Source organism: Sturnus vulgaris, chromosome 5, assembly GCF_052056855.1.
Source record: "Sturnus vulgaris isolate bStuVul1 chromosome 5, bStuVul1.hap1, whole genome shotgun sequence".
NCBI lineage: Eukaryota > Metazoa > Chordata > Aves > Passeriformes > Sturnidae > Sturnus > Sturnus vulgaris.
Genome location: NC_142247.1, coordinates 71,336,756 through 71,341,208, shown reverse-complemented (window position 1 = coordinate 71,341,208; position 4,453 = coordinate 71,336,756). Strand labels below are relative to the sequence as shown.

The window sequence follows — 4,453 nt, the reverse complement described above, 5'->3', positions numbered from 1 at the left end:
GAGTTCAGAGTCAAAGGCAAAGGCAATGGTCAGGGGCTTTGGGTTGTGTACATGGAATGAGCAGGGCAGGGAAAGAAATATCAGAGACCAATTGCCAGAGGACATGGAGGTGTCACAAGGGTGGGGTCAGGGCACAGGGGCCAACAGGGAAACAGGGTGGGAGTGGCTTTCAAGGTGTCCACAAGCTGGAGTACCAGAAGTGTCATCCATCCTCTGCTGTGCTCAGAGTAAGAGATCTGGCCTTCCAACTCCACTAAATACTCTGCTCAGAGCCTGTCACACTCCGGGGAGGAAAATATGTTTTTTGCTGCCTTTCCTTGAATCGCAGCTTTTTCAAAATGTTCTTGGGTTCTGCTCAAAGCTCTGGTGTGCACCGGTCATGGCTCTGTGTGCTCTCCTAAAAGCTCATCTCCCTCCTCATCAGTGTGTGGAGCAACAAGCTCCAGAGGTACTTCAGTGGTGTGGGCAAACCCGGCCCTTTCCCCAGCAGCAGCTCTGGGGGCTCTGCACACCTGAGCACAGGGAAGCAGATGCCAGCACAGACACGGGACACTGCCTGGGAGCACCATGGACTTGAGCTCCCGCTGCCTCCAGTTGCCATGGGCAGAGCAGCAAGAGCCCTGCCTGGAGCCAGCTGGGCTGCACAGAGACCCGGGAGAAGATTTGGCTTTGTAGGAGAACAAAGTGAGCACATCACTCTCACCCCTTTTGCTGGACAGCTCCTGCAATCCTGGGCCTCAGCTTGGATGCATTTTTGCTCCTGGCATCAGATACTGACACAGCCCCTGATGGGATGAGAGTATCAGATTACTTTGTGTTACATGACAAAGTGAAATGATTCCCCTCCCTATGTCCTGCTGTGGTGGGGGACCAAGTGATGGGAAAAGGCACCCAAGGGAGGCTAAACTTGAGTGATCAAAAGTCCTGCTGGGATCTGCTCCCCACTTTACCCTGAGCTGTTCTGCACCCCTAACAGAGCTCATCTGCTCCCATTGCAGAGTCAAACAGGCATTGTGAGGAGTGTGAGAGAAATGAGGAGAAATTCAGAAGGGGATGAGATGGCCCAGGGACAAAGCCTTGGGGGAAGAGGCACAGGAGATGAGAGGGTCAGCTTAACTGTGGAAGGATTTCTGGAGTGATGTTTCAGGCAGTGAAAAGTGAGGAGCATCAGTGTCTCTCCAGTCAGAAGGGTGTGATCTCCATGCATGGGCAGTGACGCCTGAGCACCTTTGGCTCAGGCTTGGTCCAGAAGGATCCAGCAGACAGACAGAACTCCAATGCTGTAGAGTCCTCACAAATGTCTTTCAGACAAACTTCAGTCGAAAAGGCCAGGCACATTGCTGAAGAGAAAAAGAGGCAATTCCTGTCATTGCAAAGGACAGAATAGCAGGATGGCATTTGGGAAAAGGTGAGCCAGAGAATAACCCACATGCCCTACTGCAGAAGAAGGCTAAATATGCTTCCCTAACGATGAACAAAAAACTGTTAAAATTATGAAAAAATAATCTTTTCATCTTATGACCCGTAGGAACTTGAGCAACAATTCTGGTCTTGCACCACTGCAGCCTCTACTGTCTCGTTATTTGAAGAATCATAGAATGGTTTGTGCTGGAAGGAACATTAAAGATCATTTCAGTGCAACACCCTGCATGGGCCAGGCAACTTGCCACTAGACTATCATGCTCCAAGCCCTATCCAATTTGGCAATTTCATCCTGGACCTTGAACCCAGATCACCAAAAATATCTTTGATTTTGTTAACTTCCCCAGGACTCTATTGAGCTTACAGAGCCCTTTCAGAGGTTGATCATTTGTAACTTCTTTTCAGTGATGCTGCAGAAAATGCTCCCTGGTGCAGAAAATGCTCTCAGACACATTCTTAGCACTGCTGTAAGAGACTCCATTTACATGGAGATCTTTTGGCTTACTGAGAAAATGTCTTCATCCTTGAACAAACTGCAGCCCTCCCAGAGAAACCTCAGCTCCAGAACTGATTTCCTGACACATCTGCCTGGGTATGGGGTTAGAGGAGGCAACCTCTGGTGCTCCAGGACTGGGGTACACCTGTAGCAACCACACATAAAATCACAGAATCACAGAATCATGGCATGGTGTGAGGGGACAAGAGAGATCTGGGCAGATTTGAGCTGTGGAGACAGGAGGAAAGAGATGCAGATTTGTCAGGGAAGGTGTCTCACCAAAGTCACCTTTCCTAGGAGTTCTAGGAGTGGGAATCCTAGAAGAGGGAAATGCTCCTTTTCTCATGCATCCATCCATGTTGCCAGCACAGGCTGCAGGCTGGATCACAAAGGTCACAAGACAAAATGAGAGCACTCACATCCTGAGCTGCTTTCTCTAAAAAGCTTTTGTATTCAGGCAGGACAGGCACGTCTATGATTCCTCCCTGATTCATCCATTTTCTGACACTGAAATGACAAAAAATGGAGTTTTGACTATTGGAGACTTCACCTCCAGGGAAATCTTCTCCATTACTCCCATTCTCCATTCTAACATCTCTTTCTCTTTCTCTGCCCAGCTGATAAGCGACAATAATCTTAGAGAGATGGAAAAAGATTCGATCCTCATAAATCAGTACAAATTCATCTTAGAGCAAATCAAAGAGAGCCAGTCTATGCTTGATGACTACGACCAAATGAGTGATTTGGACGCTGGCCATTTGTGCCCCAATGGCCATCTGAATAGTAGAGAGATCAAGACAGCAACCTTCACCCTCACCAACATAGTGCCCCGGGACAGCAGACTCAACACTGGCCAGTGGAGCACCTCTGAGTCTAGAACAATGCCTGTAAGGACAAAGGGCTGTAGAAAACCTGTGTCATCATGGGTGCTGTGCCTGGGAACACCAAGGTCACCAATGGGAGGATTAATGTACCCAGCCACATCTGGTCAGCTGCCTGCTGCCTGGTGGGTGCAAATCCCACAAGGGCTTGGGGTGCCACTGATGAGAATGACAAGAACAAGATGGAGAAAATCAAGCAGGGGCAGCTGAAGGATAGGCTGACTGAGCTCTTTGGGTATAAACGATTACTGTGTTCAAGAATGCCTGTACCCAGAAATAAGCCTCACATCCTTGAATGGAAAAGGCTCAGGAGATTTCCCCACATGTCACTCAATCACTGAACGGGTTGGTTTTGATGGGATATTAAAGCCTTCAAGATCATCTCATTTTGACTTGCATGCCAGGGGCAGAGACACCTTCCACTACCCCAGGTTGTTCCAAGTCCTCCCCAGCCTGGCCTTAAACGCTTGCAGGGATGGGGCAGTCAAAACAGTTCTGGGTAACTTTTGCTCGTTCCACAGCCTGCTCCCAGGAATTTCCTTCTTTAGAATATTCCTGCCCTCCATCAGTGTGAAGCCATTCCCTCTTGTCCTGTCACTCCATACCCTTGTCCAAAGACCCCCTCCAGCCCTCTTAGACATCCTGGAGGTACTGGACTCTCTGGAGTCTTCTCCAGGCTCAACATCCCCAGCTCTCTCACCCTCTCTCCAGAGCAGACGTGCTCCAGCCATCAGAGCACCTTCATGGCCTGCACTGGACTCCACTCCAGCAGCTTTGTATCCTTCTTGTGCTGTGGGCCCCACAGCTGGAGGCAGCACTGCAGCTGGGCTCTCACCACAGCAGAGCAGAGGGGGACAAATGTCCTGTGCAGCTTCTGTGCTGCTTCCTTGTCTGCTGTGTTTCCAGCTCTGTCCCTCAGGGCACCTCCTCCTCTGCCCAAAGGCACAAAGACGTGGGCACAGCCTCCAGCTGCTTTGCTTTGCTGCCCATCTCAGGAGAGAGCTCTCAGGGACGAGTCCTCTCCTCCTTAGCTGTCCCCTGACAGTGTGCAGCTGACTTGTCCCTCACCTCCTTAGCAAGGCTGTGGGACCAGGGCACCTCAGGCTGCCCAGACATCTTGTCTGCACATCTCCATGTCTGCAGATCCCCAAACCCCAACAAGGATTCTGGACAACCTGCTCTAGCTCCTCCTGCTTGAGCCTGGAGTGTGGACTAGAAGATCTTGAGAAGTCCCTCCAAAACCCAACAATTCAGTGATTCTGTGATCCTGGGACATGCTTTTGTGTGCTTGCTTTTGAAACTGCACCTTGAGAGCTGCACCTGTTGTATCAGACAGGCAGGCTTTGGCATCAGATACATAGAAAGCTTAGAGCAGCCTAAGATAAATTCCTGTGAGGCACTCCTTGCAAACCTTCATTCTCTGCTCTGCTTCTGAAGCTTTTCTGCAACTTAATGGGAAATTGATTTGGGGAAATATATTGAATGGATGTAAAAGATCAATGTGTGCCACATCATTTAGTTTGCAAGCGCTTACATTAAAAGTAATTTGCTGCAGTGCTGGATTGCAGGGTCATGTCTTCTATAAACCACAAGTTGCTTCTCACTGAAGTTTCTACAACCACCAGTGATGTCACAGTGCCCAGAGCATCCTTGC

The 4,453-nt window shown here is 49.5% G+C and overlaps 1 pseudogene; it reads left to right on the top strand.

Moving 5' to 3' along the window:
• Positions 1-379: 379 nt before the first annotated feature.
• LOC148223770 (endonuclease domain-containing 1 protein-like) lies at positions 380-3,094 on the top strand (annotated as a pseudogene).
• Positions 3,095-4,453: the final 1,359 nt, after the last annotated feature.